The sequence below is a fragment of the Stegostoma tigrinum genome, chromosome 23 (genome assembly GCF_030684315.1).
Source record: "Stegostoma tigrinum isolate sSteTig4 chromosome 23, sSteTig4.hap1, whole genome shotgun sequence".
In the NCBI taxonomy this organism is placed as follows: domain Eukaryota; kingdom Metazoa; phylum Chordata; class Chondrichthyes; order Orectolobiformes; family Stegostomatidae; genus Stegostoma; species Stegostoma tigrinum.
In genome coordinates this window covers 46,467,547-46,486,038 of record NC_081376.1, presented here as the reverse complement: position 1 = coordinate 46,486,038, position 18,492 = coordinate 46,467,547, and the positions used below count along the sequence as shown (strand labels likewise).

Below are 18,492 nucleotides of genomic sequence, written 5' to 3'. Positions count from 1 at the left end.
ACAAAAATATGAAAATTAATTGCTTTTAATATATTCCAGTACAGGTTACCTTTCCAGTTCAGTTATAGAGTCATAGAGATGTACAGCACGGGGACAGACCCTTTGGTCGAAATCACACAAGCCAACAAGTTCTCCTAGATAAATCTAGTACCATTTGCCAGCATTTGGCCCATATACCTCTAAACCCTTTGTATTCAATGCCTATCCAATGCCTTATAAATGTTATAATTGTACCAGCCTCCACCACTTCCTCTGGCAACTTATTCCATACGCACACCACCTCTGCATGAAAAAGTTGCCCTTGGGTCCTTTTTAAACTTTCCCCTCTCACCTTAAACCTACGGCCTCTAGTTTTGGACTGCCTCACCCTGGGGAAAAGACTTTGTCTATTTACCCTATCCAAGCCCCCCCAAGATTTTATGAACCTCTCTAATATCACCCCTCAGTCTACGATGCTCCAGGGAAAATAGGCCCAGGCTATTCACCTTCTCCCTATAGCTCAAGCCCTACAACCCTGGCAACATCCTTGTAAATCTTTTCTGAACCTTTCAAGTTTAACATCATCCTTCCTATAGCAGGGAGACCAGAATCACACACAGTATTCAAAAAGCGGCCTAGCCAATGTCCCATATAGCCACATGACCTCCCAACTTCTATACTCAATGCATTGACTAATAAAGGCAAGCGTACCAAATGCTTTTTTCATTTTCCTATCTACCTGTGACTCCACTTTCAAGGAACGATGAACCTGGACTCCGAGGTGTCTTTGTTCAGCAACACTTTCAAGGACCTTACTGTTAAGTGTATAAATCCTGCGCAGATTTGCCTTTCCAAAATGCAACGCCTCACATTTATCTAAATTAAACGCCACCTGCCACTCCTGAGCCCATAGGCTCACCTGATCAAGATCTTGTTGCACTGAGAGAACGTCCTTTACTGTCCACCACACTGCCAATTTAATGTCATCTGCAAACTTACTAACCATTCCTCCTATGTTCACATCCAAATCATTTATATGACATGATGAAAAGCAGTGGACCCAACACCGATCCTTGAGGCACACCGCTGGTCACAGGCCTCCCGTCTGAAAGCAGAGTGCCACCTGGTATCTTTTACCTTTGTGCCAGTTCTGTATCCAAATGGTTAGTTCTCCCTGTATTCCATGTGATCTCACCTTGCTAACCAGTCCACCATGAGGAATCTTGTCAAATGCCTTAAGGAAGTCCACATGGATCATGTCCACCATCTTCCCTCAATCCTCTTCGTTACTTCTTCAAAAGACTCAACCAAGTTTGTGAGACAAGGTTTCCCATGCACAAAGTCATGTTGACTATCCCTAAATTAGTCCTTGCCTTTCCAAATAAATGTAAATCCTGTCCCTTAGGATTCCCTTCAACAACATGCCCACCACTGACGTTAAGCTCATCAGTCTACAGTTCCCCGGCTTTTCCTTACCACCTTCCTTAATTAGTGACGCCATGTTAGACAACCTCCACTTTTCCGATAGCTCACCAGTTAGTGAAAACAAAAATTGGAAGCAATTCATAATGAGATTGCCCTGAACTATGTAGGAAAACAATAAAAATAATTAATTAGACCTATAGCTTTTACTCTGATAAATGAATTACTCCAGAGTTAGTATAAAGGACACGCTGTCTAAGGCCCAGGATTAAAAATCAAGAAAGTGCAAAAGTTATGAACCTTGCTTCTTTCCCACAAAGAATTCTGTTATTACCCAGTTAGGTAGACTTCCACGGTGACCAATATTGAAATCAGACAAAGTTTGGTTTTAAAAGAAAGACTATATTGCCAGTTATATGCACACAGGACTGTACATAGCCAATATCAGAAACCAGTCAGCTAGATTCCTTAAGTTTGTTTTAACACAAACTTGATCAACTAAAGATGCAAATATTATGAACAAAAGGCTTAAAATCTGCAAATATATCCAAGTGCCCTTCTTGGAAAAAGAACAACAATGCTCAGCAAGCTTGAAAGATTGATTTTCTTAAAGAAGCTATTTGATTAAGAAACTGAAATTTAGAAGAAAAATCACGGTTGATCTAAAATGCTCATTTATTGACAAAATTTCTTTCCACGAAACCTACTGCATGGGATTTCAGAGATAGTAGGAACTGCAGATGCTGGAGAATCTGAGATAACAAGGTGTACAGCTGCATGAACGCAGCAGGCCAGTGTCAGAGGGGCAGGAAGGCTGACATTTCGTGCCTAGATCCTTCTTAGCACTGGGATTTCTTCCTGGATCAGTTACAGTTGGCATGGTTTTCTCTCTCTGGAAGCAGTAGAATCTGACTTCTCCTTTGGAAAGCTGCCAACTGCAGTCCATGTTGTCAACTATCAAATTTTAATTAGAGGGGTTTCAGAGAATTCAAGACTGGGGACAAAACCTGTCACCCCATGGCAAATTGTGCATTCAAAAACCAATATATTTTACACACACACAAACCATGCCGTGTGACCTCTCTCCAAACCTGTGACCTGTGCAAATGTAACATTTTTACTCTAGTCAGTGCCCTTTACTTTAGAACACATTCTTTTAAAAAAGTTCAGGACAGTCAATAGCAACATTAATTAATATTTTGCATAATGTCTTCATAACAATGCAATTCGTGAAGTATAATGAGCTATATAGAACAGCCTTCTGCTTCACGATCTGAGCCTAAACAGTTGTGTCTCTGTCGATTCAACCAGATGTTCATGGTATGATTCACATACACAAGCACACTCGTCAGCTGTCATTGATAGTCAGGAATGCAACTCCTGACTTTTTTTTGGTCTGCATGCCTTAGGGACACAGTCAATTTGGCACAAATTACTTGTTATGGGATTAACAGTTTCAGGCCAGATTAATTTCATACTATTAACAGATCAGTAGTGTTTTTAGTCAGGGTGCAATGGGGAGTATCAATATTTAATTTATTTACTGACCCTCGGAGGCCTGAATAACCAGCTTCATACAAAAAGTGAAGTACCTCAGATGCTGGAACTCTGAAATAAGAGCAAAAAAAAAAGGACTGGAAAAACTCAGCAGGTCAAGCAGCATCTATGGAGAAAAACAGAATTAACATTTCAGGTCAATGACTAGTTATTAGAACTGAAAAGAAACTAAGTGTTGGAGTCTTTTTGAGGACGTAGAAGAGGAAGGTGGCAAGACGACCAAAGATCTGAGACATTGAGGAGACTTGGATCTTAAGATTAAATAACATAAGATTTTGTGATACAACAGCCAAAATGAGTGGTATTGGGCACAGTGAAGAAACAAAAATTACATCCAAACGAGATGGAAATTGTTACACAAAATCCATCTAAATACAATATGAAGGGAAAGAAAAAAAATATATAAGATGAAGACTCATCCAGCAAAACATAAGCAAGATTATGGATGTGGAGGTTATGATCTGAAGCTGTTGGAATCAATGTTAGGTCTAGAAAGCTGTCAACGTTAAGTTGAAAGATGCTGTTCCTTGAGCTCATGTGAAGTTTCACCAATAGGTGGGACAGAATAAGAAAGGTCAGCATGGGAGGAAGGGAGAATTTAAAAGGACAAGCAACCAGAAACTCAAGGCAATGCTCGAGGACAGAACAGAACAAATGTTTGGTCACTCCAATATACAGAAGGCATCATTAGCCATAATTACAGCATGCTAAACTGAAAGAATTACAGAATCACAGAAGTGCTGCACAGGTGGTAGCCTTTGGCCCATCAGTGTACAAGGAACCACACCCCCCCACCCCAGTTTCTGTCATGACACTACAGACGTCTTACTGAAATTCAGCACCCATGGATCAGTTGAACCAGGAACACTCCTCATCACAAAGGCCGTTTTGGCACTGTACACCAGCAACCCCCACAACAGCATCAGTACTCAACACCAACAACTGCCAATTTCCAGACGCCACCCAACAACTCATTCAGTTCAACCCCAAACACAACTACTTCACCTTCGGAAACCAGTTCTTCATCCAGGTACATAAAACAGCCATAGGGATCAAATTTGCACCCCAATATTCCTATATTTTTATGCACAAGTTTGAGCAACACTTCTTTGCTGCACAGGACCCCCAATTAACACTGTAGACCAGATACATCAACATGTTCTTCCTCAGTAATTACGGTGAGGAATCACTAAAATGACTACACAACAATATCAACAAATTTCATCCCATTATCAGACTTACCATGGACTACTCTTCAGAATTAAATTAATTACCGGACACCTCAGTACCTCACTCTACCACAAGCCGCTGGATAACGTCACAATGCAGCACTTTTCTAGTTTCCACCCTAAACATGTTAAAAGTAGCCATCCCTACAGACAAGACCTGCACATATAGAGAATCTGTTCAGACGGTGAGGAAAGCAATGGACACCTAAAGATGCTGAAAGACACCCTCATAAGAATGGGATACAGTGCTTAACTCATTGATCCCCGATTGTGATGTGCCACAGTAAAAAAATTGCAACGGCCTCCTCAATAGGCAAAGGATGTGACCAAGACAGTACCCTTTGTCGTCCAGCACTTCCACAGAGAGAAGAAACTACACCATGTTCTTCGCAGCCTTCAACATGTCATCAATGATGTGGACATCTCACCAAGATTATCCCTACACCTCCACTTCTCACCTTCAAACAACCGCCAAACTTTAAGCAGAGCCATCACTTGCAGCGAACTATCTAGCCTTCAGGACAACATGACCGCAACACCACACAACCCTGCCACGGTAACCTCTGCAAGCCATGTCAACTCATCGGCATGGATACTACCATGACACCACCCACCACGTACAAGGCAGATACTCATGTGACTCAGCCAATGTTATCTACCTCACACGCTGCAGGCAAGGATTCCCTTTGGCATGGTATATTGGTCAGACCTAGAACAACGGATGAATGGACAGTGCCCAACAATAGTCTGACAGGGATATTCCCTCCCAGTCAGGGAACACTTCAGCTGTCAAGGATATTCAGCCTCCGATCTTTGGGTAAGCGTTCCCCAAGGCAGCCTTCGAGACAGACAACACAGAATTGCTGAGCAGAAACTGATAGCCAATTTCTGTATCCATGAAGATGGTCTCAAGCGTGATCTTGGGTTCCCGTTGCACTACGTGTAACCCCACTATACTGTTCTGTATTTGTAAAATCCTCCTCACTGTCCTGTTTTGACACCATTACCTTGATAACAAGTTATGACCTCTCTACCATAATTAGTTTGTATAGTTTTGGATTACTTGTTACTTTGAATAGACTCTCAGCATGCGACTCTTACACCTATCATGTTATTCCAGCCATTTGGTTTGTCTCCAGCACCATCTTATTTTAAAATTTTTTGTAATTATCTCGGCTGCAAACAAATTATCGGTCATCTCTTCACTTGCTATTCAGCTATTGATGGTTTACTCAGACCATCTGACACTTTTGATCACCTACAAAGACTTAGTCAGCCTGTCGACACTCCACTCACACCATTTGTATGATCTTTTGATCTCTCTGCCCATAAATTCTGTGCCTGTGAGCTTCTCTTCACTTCACCAACAAAAGGAGGAACACTTAAATCCTTATGGTTTCAAATAAACCTGTAGGACTATAAGCTGGTGTCATGTGACTTCTGACTGAAAGACAATACTGAGGAGTGTTAAATGTGCCTGTGCTTGGGTGAAGGCTGTGTGTGGGACTGATCTTTTCAGAAGTTATATCCATGCTTCTCACAGTACCTTTTAAAGGCACTTAACTAGCTGTGAGAATGCATTAGGAGAACCAGAGTTTGAAAAAGATCCAAGTTCTTCTTTCATTCAATCTTACAATCGCGATGGTCACCCCAACCAACAGATAATTTGAATTGTGCCAAATAAAGCAAATTAATCATTACTGCTAGTAACGAAAGAAAGGGATATTAATAACTGGATCAGAGTAGACAATGTTTTTGTGCTATAATCCAAGAACAGACACTCATACCTCAAATGGTCCCTGAATAATTAATACCAGTCTGAGTAAACAGATGCTAAATTCCGATAATAAAAATGTACTTGCTCTCGTTTATTGCTCTCATTCAAGGATACAAACCATTTGAGAGTTTTTAAAGAGCAGATTTTACTTTAACTTTGGAGATCACCTAAATTAGAACTGTAGAATTAGATATGATTTACTGAATGTTCTGATGACTCAATTAGTCGAGAACAGGAAACTTAAAAGGCCTTTTAGGGAGAAGTTTACACTTGTTCCTAGAATACAATTGTTAAACGGGTGTGGTTTGGCATTTGGTCTTTATGGTTTGGCTCACTACTACATCCCCATCACGTTAAAAAAGAGAAAACAAATTGTACAGCAGTTTAAAAAAAAATCATGGAATATGGGGGTTGCTAGTAGCTAATCAATTATTTCCAAATTGACTAAAATACAATCTAATAACTGTTACAATAAGGGCATCTCACACAAGCAGGATCATTGCCATAGAGCAGGTTGTGATTCATTTATCAGCACCAGTTGCCCTCCAGTTTTTAAATAACTGGAACAATGGAAACTGTATGTCAGATTCCTAGAAAAAGATGATCACATTCAAAAGACATGCTGCAGAATTAGAAATACTGTATTTTTTAACAGAATGAAGAACAAGAAATTTGGAGGAATTGGATAATGGGAGATGGAAGGAGGAGGACAAGAATGACAAATCAGCAAGGGGAAAAAGAAATAATGAAAAGCTAGCAACAGATCCTTTAGGACACTCTAGATGATAGAAAGGGTACTGTCAGTATCAGAGATGAGAAGACAAAAACTTTATGTTACAGTTGTATAAGACTTTGGTTTGGCCACATTTGGAATACTGTGTACAGTTCTGGTCACCACATTACCAAAAAGGATGTGGATGCTTTGGAGAGGGTGTGGAGCAGGTTCACCCAGGATGTTGCCTGGTATGGAGGGTGCTAGCTATGAAGAAAGGTTGAGTAGATTAGGATTATTTTCATTAGAAAAATGGAGATTGTGGTCTACAAAATCATGAGGGGTATAGACAGGGTGGATAGCAAGAAGTTTTTTTCCACAGAGTGGGGGACTCAATTACTAGGGGTCATGAGTTCAAAGTCAGAGGAGTAAAGTTTATGGGAGATATGCATGGAAAGTTCTTTTTGCAGAGGGTGGTGGGTGCCTGGAACGCATTGCCAGCGGAGATGGTGGACACAGACATGATAGTGTATTTTAAGATGTATCTGGACAGGTACACGGATGGGCAGGGAGCAAAGGGATACAGGCCCTTAGAAAACAGATGACAGGTTTGGACAAAGGATCTCAATCGGCGCAGGCTTGGAGGGCTGAAGGGCCTGTTCCCATGCTGTAATTTTCTTTGTTCTTTGTTGTTCTTTACAAGTTGGCAAATGCCACATTTGGAAACCTTATCAATTTCTTAGCAATTCAGAATATGAAAGGCACTTGCAAAGTCCAATGCAGAGATCCTTTTAAATTCTAAATGTTGTCAAATAGATCCATTACATTTCAATGGTGTTGAACACTATCAAATTATTCATCCAATCAATCAATTTGCTCATACTTTCCCAAAAAAAAATCAAATCAGCCATTTTACATTTTCCAGTAGCATTACTTGGAATGCGAGAGGACAAGAAGAGATGGGGATCATGTTCAACCCATGGATTTACCCAGCTGTGCCTGGTGCATTGTAGACTTCTATCAGGTCACCTCTCAACCACTTACGCTCCAGTGAAAAAGAGTCTAACTTATCCAGCCTTTTCTTAACTCTCGCCTTCCATATCCAGCAAATCTATTCTGAACCCTCTCCAGCTTAACAATATCCTTCTTATAACTGGGCGATCAGAACTGGACACAGTATTTCAAAAGAGGCCTCAATGCCCTGCACAACCTCATGACTTCCCAACTCCTATACTCAAAGCACTGAGCAATGATATCACTTGCATTATGAACCACAGCTAAGCACTGCCAAGATTTTCACTGGTGCAACAACCAAGGATAAACTGTAAAAGCATATTACATCAGGGTTGAACACATAATACATATACAAACATTTTTCACAAATAAAAAATTATGTATTTAAGTAAACTATACAGGTTTTCAAAAACACAAATTTAATGAAGCTTGATCTTGGAGTTCTTTCACATTTTGCATCAGCAACTGAAACCCGATGTACATTGAAAAAAAAGTGGACAAGAATGGAAACAGAGTCATATACGTGGAAAGATGATAATACAAGATAATCTTGCTCTAATTGATGGAATCCTGCACAGAAGCAGTTGAAATCAAGTCTTATAATAGATTATTTGGCTTCTCCATTGGAGGTGAAGTATTAACGGGCAGTTTCAGAGATAATGGGGCTTCGGCTTAAAAACTCTAATTTTGGGCTTTCCTTATTTTTCCAGAAAGTAATCAAAAAGTTTTTAAAGCAAAGTTATGAAACCTCAGTCACTTGTCCTGCCAGACAGGAAGTAAGGTACAACCCACAAAGTGTGGAAGCTTTACTGGTTAGCCACGTTTTGAGGGCTTCTTAGTAGTCATAGTTACACACATTCTGCACCAGCAGTGTTTGCCATCCACCCACAGAGTGTGGGTTCACGTAAAACAGAAAAAGCTAATAATAGAAACTCAATACTACTAACTGGAAATGTCTTCAATTATAATCACTCATGCAGTATTGGAAGTAATGAAAATTCTAAAAATGAAGAGCACTGATTTGTTCCAGACATTTTCTTTTGTGGCTTTCTTATTGGTCAATGATGCAAACTGAGTACAATGGCTATTCAACCTTTTCTACAGAATTAAGTATGTGGACTTGCGCAATGCATTTAGGAATTTCACTATTTGGTGGAAAGATTGCTTATGCTTTAACTTCTGTTTTTCTCCGCCAAGTCCTAAGTTCAGAAAAACCTCAAGAAAAGATGAATAGTTAATCAGAGAACAAAGAAACTGATAATAAAGTGTGAAGCTGGATGAACACAGCAGGCCAAGCAGCATCTCAGGAGCACAAAAGCTGACGTTTCAGGCCTAGATCCTTCATCTGGGTCTAGGCCTGAAACTTCAGCTTTTGTGCTCCTGAGATGCTGCTTGGCCTGCTGTGTTCATCCAGCTTCACACTTTGTTATCTCAGATTCTCCAGCATCTGCAGTTCCCATTATCTCTGATACAAAAGAAACTGATAAGGTCATTTCGTTTGCAATTCATTTAGTTGTAATTGGTTTACAATCCCAAAGACAGATAACATTTTCAATCTAAGTTACCACATCATGCAATGAATTATGTAATAAGGTGAGCTATAAAACATTCCATTAAGTGTGCAGGATAAAAATATGGCAAGGAAAAATCAACGCAAGTAAATGTGACCTTAAACGCATTCAGAAGAGATGAAGTTAAATAAACATCACAGACGCTTCAGAGGGAATGGTGAAGAATAATATTGGGAATGGAAGTGAACAATGTCAAACAAAAGCAATAAGGCAAAGTATGAAACAAAAATAAGAATGGAGAAGCTTAACACAACAGTAGGAAACTAGGATAACAAAGTGTAGAGCTACTTGAACATAGCAGACCAAGCAGCAGAGGAGCAGGAAAGCTGAGGTTTCGGGCCTAGACCCTTCATCAGAAATGGGGGAGGGTAAGAGGGTTCTGAAATAAATAGGGAGAGGGGGGGGGAAGGTGGATTGAAGATGGATAGAAGAGAAGATAGGTGGAGCGGAGACAGACAAGTTAAAGAAGCAGGGATGGAGCCAGTAAAGATGAGTGTAGGTGGGGAAGTAGGGAGGAGATAGGTCAGTCCAGGGAGGACAGACAGGTCACGAGGGCAGGATGAGGTTAGTAGGTATTCTCGCCTCTTTAACTTGTCTGTCTCCTCTCCACCTATCCTCTATCCATCTTTGATTTCCCCCTCTTCTTATTTATTTCAGAACCCTCTTCTCCTTCCCCATTTCTTATGAAGGGTCTAGGCCTGAAACGTCAGCTTTCCTGCTTCTAAGATGCTGCTTGGCCTGCTGTGTTCATCCAGCTCCACACCCTGTTATCTTGGATTCTCCAGCACGTGCAGTTCCTATTATCTCTGATACAATTTTGGGTCTGGACCCTTCTCCAGAAATGGGGGAGGGGCAGGGGATTCTGAAATAAAGAGAGAGAGAGAGAGATGGTGAAGCGAATGGAAGATGGATAAAAGAGCAGATAGGCAGAAATTACATCAGTATCAGAACAGTAAACTGGTAATCAAATGGGAGTAATGATTCCTTTAGGGTTCAACCAGATTTGTCATAATTAAATTACTGGAGTACCACTTAGAAGTATTCACTGGTATATGTACAATTGGCACGCCACCCATCATAGAAGGTGGACCAAAGTTTTATATCATGCAGGGGAGGTTCGCGAGTGGTCCGAAGCGTTGCAAAGAATTTGTTCCTCTCTCTAACGAGATAATAGTCATCAAGTGCACCTTGGTGAGAGCAACTGACTCAGAAAAGACCAGGAAATATCCCGATTGGAATAATTCCATAACAGATACAATGCAGAAGTCACCCACCAAGTCAAAGGAACTGAAGGTTTGGTTCAAACTGAAAAAAAAAAAGCCAAATTCATCGCTCATAATTAGAAGGAAGGTACTTTGAAATCTAGCTCCATTTACAACTGATCTCAGGTGGTTTGAGGGTGAGAAGAAGGGGAGGAAGACTTTGACTGTGATGACTGAGGGATGAATAGGCTGTGATCTGTTAACCAGTCAGCATAAGTTTATGGATGGAACAGTGAGTATATGGTCAAGAGCCTGCTATTTTAAACATTCCAGCAAAGTCATGAGAATTCAAAAACTCAAAACGGAAAATAACCTGAAGGGCATGAATATTAGTAGATGGGTGAGCAAATCAGTTTAACAGAACAGAAATGGAGAAAGATGGCTGAATTTAGCTAATAGATCCATAACTGAACATGAACAAATTCAGAATCAGAATCTTTCAGCACAGGTGCTGGCCGTCTCGTCCATCCTCTGTCTTTTGGTAAAATGAAAAGCTGCCTGATCCAAAATTTCCAGCACTTTATTTGTAACTTCATAGCTAACAACTTATTAAATGCACCATCTAGTGAGTTTCGAATCCTGAAATGAAATTCTCAAATTTCTCCTCATCCTTTAAACAATTATTTGAATTATATATCCCTAATTTTCAACCTGCCGTCTAATGCCGTATGACAGCCTCCCAAATACACCTGATAGAAATTTGTCACACTTGAGCTTGCTGGAAAATGATTCCAAATGTTGGTATTCTTTAGACAGTTAATTATTTCTAAAATTGTTGAAAAACTTAACTGCTGCACATTTTCCTATATAGCTGGATCCCATATACAGGTATATTTTAAAGTGATGCTCTGTACTTAATTGATCCAAGCTATGACTTGTCACCCAGAGCAACAAAGGAGGCATATGCAGAAGAACACAAGCAAGTTCCGATTCAAGCCACAACATCCTGATCTGGCACGATGTCACTGTTCCATCATTATCACTGGTCAAATTCCTGGAATTCCCTCCCTAACACTATCATGAATGCATCTTTCCACATGGATAAAAGCAGTTCAAGAAGTCAGTCAATCAACATTTTCTCAAGGGCAGGTGGAGTTGGGCAGTATTGCATCTCTACATTTCAAGTGAAAAAGTAAATAAAAAAAGATTGAGCTATGTATATTGTACCTAAATTGGTCCGCTTGATGCTGAACAGCCCCAATTTCTCTAGACTTTACTTAAATATTTTGTCACTATGGATTGTCTTCATGGTCCAATGTGTGAACAGCCAGTTCAGAAATTCCTTAAATAATGAACACTTTAGTGATTTTGTTGCTATGCTCTGTAATATAGGAGGGACATACACTTACAGGCTCGGAAGACGACTGATACTGTAGCGATTGCACAAAGCAGACTCAAACATCAATTGTGTTTCACTCTTCACAAGTGTTGGCAGATCTGCTGAATCTCTCCAGCATTTGGTGTTTGTTTCAGTTGCTTTTACACATCTATATCCTGTTGCATGGTAGTTTAACCAGTTGAAAGCACAGTGATTCAACAATAAACACTCCCAGTTCAATATTCAGCATCTGGTCAGAATCCATGAAACATTCTATACATACTCGAATAAAAGTCAGTCAATCTCATGAAAGTCAATCCCCTATTTTTGGCCAAACAAAAACAGAAAATTTTCCAAATGCCTCATGTAAAAGTTGACCCTAATTCTTCACAGATAACAGATCAACATTTGAGAGTCAAGGTATTATCCTGTACATAAATGTTACAATGAGGAAATAAACTTTATTTGTGCTATTATGTGAGATAGCAAGGTGTACAGGAGGCCAAGCAGCATCAGAGGAGCAGGAAAGCTGATGCTTTGGGTCTAGGCCCTCCTTTCTGAAGAAGCCTGCTTCTGCTGTGTTCATCCAGCTCGGTGTTATCTCAGATTCTCCAGCATCGGCAGTTCCTATTATCTCGTGCTATTATATGTTTTGATGTACAATTCACACCAACGTTAGGCTACAGATTTCTTAAGTTCATTATCGAATGAGCAATATAATTAGTGCGACACAAAGTTTATTATGCCATTATTTCCTATATAAGATAGGCTTACATGCATTTGCTTCATTATAATTACCATATTTCTTCACGTGGGATTCGATTGGATGGACGTCCAGATGTTGACAATTTCTCTCGGCTACAATGATTGTTAAGACAGTATGGGAATCAAATGTCTGATAAAAAGAATTATCAGAAATAAAATCTTAAAACATTAATTTAAAAAATAAAATAGAAGTAGACGAGAGAAAATAGAAGGAAATGGAAGAACTTGGCACAAAAGTTTAATCAGGTGCGAGTCCAGTGATAAACTCCCTTTGGGTGCTGCTCAACTGAGCTCAGTTCCCCTGTAGCCCTGAATTTCAGCTCCTCAAAGTAGTATCTCATGTTATAGCTGACCCCATAAATTTAACCTTAAAAAATAGCCTAAAAAGTTCGACTTTTATATGAGCATATATGGTATGTTCTTTTAGTTAACATCATCCAGCAGCTGTAGAGTCTATTCCTAGAATGCTCTCATTAGCTATTCAAATTGTGTGCCCCTTCCAGGGAAGGTCTATACAACAGACTTCTAATCATGTTTCGATTCATCATGGTGCAGATTTAGACTAACATTGTGATCCAGGTTTACTTGCCAGGTTTGAGGAATTTTAGAAAAAAGGAACATGCTCGTTCTGAGGCTGATTCTACCACCTCAGTATCAAGTTGGAACTGAATAGAGTTTATTGAATACCCAGCCATCCCACACGTTGATTCTGGATTTCATGTGTAGTAATGTGGAGTTATTGCTTAAGGAAAGCAGTTTGGACAAGGAATTAACATGCAAGTGATTGTCATCACTGAAGACAGCCAGCCAGTGTACCCTTCATTTTGTCCAAGCATGCTGTCAGAGAACCACTGGTTAGGTAGCATATCCCTTCATAAGCATAACTGCTAGCAGATGCATCATTCAAATCAATAACAAATTAATAATTAACAAGGCAAGATTATGCAGCACCCCACCATTAGTATATCAGAATGGTAGACCCCTGAAGCAGTCACTGTATTGACCTGAATGTCAATTCTAAAATTACAAACTGAAAATTGCCCTATAATTTAAAAAAAAAATGGGTGCAGGCTCAGTTGTACAACATTAAATTCAAATACTGGTGGGTGCAGGAATGCCCCGGCACCAAAAGAGTGGCAATAATTTGAGTGAAGATTGTCACACAAAGAAAGCAAGTGAATGAGCATTCATGCAAGACAGTTCAAAAAGAATGAACAATTTCAGGCTGCAGTTAATGTCTGCCCATTTACATTCTTGTCCATCCTGGCAACCTGCCATGTATAGAATACCCTGACTGCAAAGTTTTCCATTAGCTCTGAATCCCTCAGAGGCTGTGTTTTTTTTTAATGTCTCTGCTAGTCTCAAAACTGCAGCAATCATTCTGATATGTACATCCTGAAGGCAGGTCAGGACCTTTTCTCTTAATGATGCTGTACATTTTACATTCAAGACAGGCCAGAACAGCCATGATACATCGTACTTAATGAACTGATAGTACTTTGAACGTCAATGTTGAAATGAATGTTACTTTCCAAGTTGGTTGAAACATATGACCAGGTTGTGAATTTTAACTTTAAACACCAAATTATGAGTTTAACTGGTTTGAGATTGAGATGGGTGGCAGATGTAATTTTTAAAAATATATTCTCTCCAGAGTGTGGATATCACCGATTTGGTCAGCATTTATTGTCCATTCCAAATTGACCTTCAGAAGGTGGTAGTGAGCTGCTTTCTTGAATCATTCACAGTCCAAGTGGTGTAATGCACCACCAGTGCTGTTAGGAAGGGAGTTCCAGAACTTTGACCCCAATGATATAGTTCCCATCAGGATGGTTTGTGGCTCGAAAAGCAACTTTGAGATGGTGGCATTCCCATGTATCTGCTGCTCTTGCTCTTCTACATGGCAGAAACTGAAGTTTAGAAGGTGCTGTTGGAGAAACCTTGCTGAGTTGTGCTGTGTATCTTAAGAGTCATTGAGGTCTACGGCATGGAAACAGGCTTTTGGCCCAAATTACTTATGCCACCCAGTTTTCACAATTAAACTAGTTCCATTTGTCTGCGCTTGATCCCTATCCCTCTATACATATTCCATCTGTAGGCCTGTCTAAATGTTTCTCAAATGACAAAATTTTACTCACTTCCACCACTACATCTGGCGGCCCGTTCCAGACACTCACTACCCTCTGTGTGAAAGAAAATTGCCCCTCTGGACCCCTTTGTATCTCTCCACTCTCATCATAAGCTTATGCCATTGAGTTTGAGAGTCCCCTACCATGGGGAAAAGGCTATCTACCTTACCTACATCGCTCATGATATTTACAGACCTCTATAATGTCAGCTGACAGTCTCCTGCGCTCCGGGCAGAGAAGTCCGAGCCTACCTATGACTCCATGATCCAGAGTTCTGCTATCTTCTTCATTGAGGATAAGTATATTTATGGAGTCTCCTCCTCGTGATAATTGTTTAAATATCCACCACCATTCATGACTGGATGAGGCAGGACTGCAGAACTTCAATGTAATTCACTGGTTGTGGAGTTACTATCTCTCTTTAATGCTGCTTTAGCTTCTTTGGCATGCAATTTGTCTGGTGCTGTAGATTTGTCAAGTTGACTCATCACTTTTTGGTATAGCCTGTGCTACTCCTGGCATGTCCACAAGCATTCTACTATAAAGCCTGGTTCAATAATGTTAAAGTTTGCAACATGCCAGGGCATGAAGTTACAGATTGGGGTTGAATACAATTCTGTTGCATCGAATGGCCCACTGCATCTCTTGGATGACCAGTATTGAGTTGCTAGCTGTGTTTGACAGTAAATTCTCATTTAGAACAGTGGTAGTGCCACACAACACGTTGGAGATATTGATATTAAAATAGGTTGAGCCACTTTTGGTGGCTGACATCATAGTCCCCACCCTTCACGGTTGACAATGGCTCCATCAGGCTGACTTTCATTCCAGATTATTGAACTGAATTCAAATTTCGCCATCTCCTATGCGGTGATGGTATCCCGAATATGTACCTTAAAGGTATATTGCATATCTGTTGTGACAAATTAACAGACCACCCCCCCACTTTATACAAAGGAAATAAATCCCAAACAGATAATATATTGTTGCACATAAAAGCATTTTGTCTGTTTGATGAACTGACAATAAGTTATCAAAATTCAAACTTTGATATAATGTTTGGACGGTCTGACAACTCATCCTGATCTGGTGATCGCATACCCGTCATAAGCAGCTCATGCTATCCACTGCTGATAACATGGTTGCCTTGTTACTGGATGCTGTTACTCAGTATTGTTACACAATTGCTGTTGGAGGTTCCTTCCTCACACTTAGATGCAAGATTGGCATGTGGCACACTGGTCTAAGCTGAATCCTGTTCTTTTGCAATATAATACCATGATCAGCAATGACTTCATATGGCCTAGCTGACTGCACAGCTTTGCAGATGTTTGGATTTCTGACTTGCACTGTCTGGTGCATAGTTGTGGTAGTCCTGTACCTGTCACTGGTGTTGTATCTATTTTGTTCTCCTGTCTTTGAGTGGGAAAATCCCCTGACTGTTTTATTCTCACCACCAAGTGTGGTTTGAATTTTGTGAATGGTTACAATGCTAAGATTGTGCATGTACTGACAGTCCTGCCACTGTTGGACAATTCACATCTACCCGGGAGAAGATTTTGAAAATCCAAGGTAAACATGCCTACTGGCAGTGATTATGCCTTTGTAGCGAATTAATGATCCATCATATGATGTGAGAGTGTTTTATAGACTGTACCATGAAATGGCAGTCATTGGGGAATGTATTTTAGGATGCACGGTCATAATATGTTGGCAGTAGTATCAATTTCGGTCTTCAGGTTGTGCTGACCTGCCTTTTGGGGATATACAACATTAACGGTTGTAAAAGCTTCTGACTGTCTTACACGATCAAGATGGTGCATGAGACTGAGAAGATGAAGGACTTGGTCATCTTCCAAAGGCAGCTTTATGATTTGTTTGGTATTTACTTCATTGGTAGGTTTGCATAATTTTGGATGACTTTCCATGCTTTTAGCATTGTGGTATCGTAGCATCTTGATGATCACTTTGGTCTTGTTCTATTAACTAGTTTGGCTTTTGAAACTACGCTTTTGGCACATGGATGCCCAATGTCTTTTGGCTCCATGCACTTGGCAGATGGGAAGAAATACAGGCCTATTGGATGAGTGTCACAAACACATTTGCTAATCTTTGTGTGGTACACTTTGCTGGCTGTAGCAATAGTGTTTTTATACCTAAAGCTTACAACCATGTTGGCCAGCCACTATGGCTTGACGCCGGTGTACATCTTTCAACAATTTTCAATGTTATTTTCTTGCCCAGAAGATTTATCCTAAAGGCTATGGTCAGAGTAGAGGCAATTACCAAACTGATTTCTTCCCCTGAGTTCTTCTTCACAGAATTGACATGCACATCATTTACTGTGCATCTGCAATAAGACCTTAAATAGACTCTTGGGGTTTCTGTCTGAGTTGCAATCTCTTAATCCAGAAATTGATCTTACATTAAGATGGTCAAGTACTTCATAGATCGTAGGACCATTTACGGGTTGACCTTCAAAGTGAAGCTGCATTTGTTGCCTAAATAGCTGTAATTTAGTGAAGCCTTCACTTGCTGTCCATTCCTTGCTGAAAGTTTGTGGCTTTGGTTGTATTGTAGTAGTGTTGGGTTTGTTTAGTTTTTTCTCCCCCCTCATTCATTGATCTGTACTTTTATTTTTCCTTCTATTTTACTTTATATTTCACAATGCGGCTTAAGTATTTTTGAGTACAATCTGTACTTTTAAGAAGTAAAGGCCTAGCCAGGCTTCAGCCATCAGAGTGTTTTCGCTAATAAAAAGTGTGAAAAGTTTGTTTCCTTCAATTAGGTGATCAAAGTAGTGAAACCAACTGACCACTGCACAGAGGTAAGCTTCCTTAAGCTATTAAAATCACTCTAAAAACTGGAAGGCCCCGTATTTAAACTGAGAGTAGCTGATTGCCAATTTTAGTTGTAAGACTATAAGAGAGCCGTTTTAAGCTGGTGACTTTGTTTTAAAATTTGAGAAGACTTGTAACTGCCGTACCTTAAATAGAATGTTTCTAGCATGATAGGTCTTGAACTTTAAGTAGAATAAAAGAGATTTGAACTCAAGAAAATTGAGTGTGTTTGGTCATCCAAATACTCAATGATCCATCATTGTTTAATTTTCAGTGAACATTCTTTTATAAGTGGTTATTGGTGCTTACTAATATACTGCCACCATGCTGCGACATGACATGAGAACTGACAGATATTCTTTAACTGTCATGTGACACCTATGTAGGCTAGCATTACATATGAATATAATGTGAGTCTCATAGTACTTAAGAATTCAATGAACTTTTAATACAGTATGGGAGCAGCAATTCAGATGTACTGCAGCATGCTTTCCTCAGCAGGTGATGCTGCAAAAAGACTCAATAAGATGGAGACAGAGTCTGCTATACCATTAGGCCATGATATGCTGATGATATCAAGAGTGTGTTCCTTAAAAGGTACACTGCATGTTTCTTGTGAGGAGTAACACAAGATGTGAGCACATCTAGACCTGCTCATTTATGCTCACATAATTACCGGAGGCAAAAAACAGAAATGTATTGTGGCTTTATACCTATTTGCAGTTTAATTAAAGAATTGATAATTTTGAGGACAAATGTTTTCAAATTGGTGGAAAATATACTAACAAAGTGTAAAGACTGCATAAGAGAGAACATGCATTCATTGAGAGCTTGGTCCTCCAGAACAAAAACATAAAACTATAAAATTGCCATTTTGTGTACTTCATTTTCACCTTCATATCTCTGCAGTTCATCTG

The 18,492-nt window shown here is 39.8% G+C and overlaps 1 protein-coding gene across 4 annotated transcripts in view; it reads right to left on the bottom strand.

Moving 5' to 3' along the window:
- Positions 1-18,492, bottom strand: part of clec16a (C-type lectin domain containing 16A) — a 247,517-nt gene that overhangs the window by 70,205 nt on the left and 158,820 nt on the right. The gene's annotated exons all lie outside the window — the stretch shown is intronic.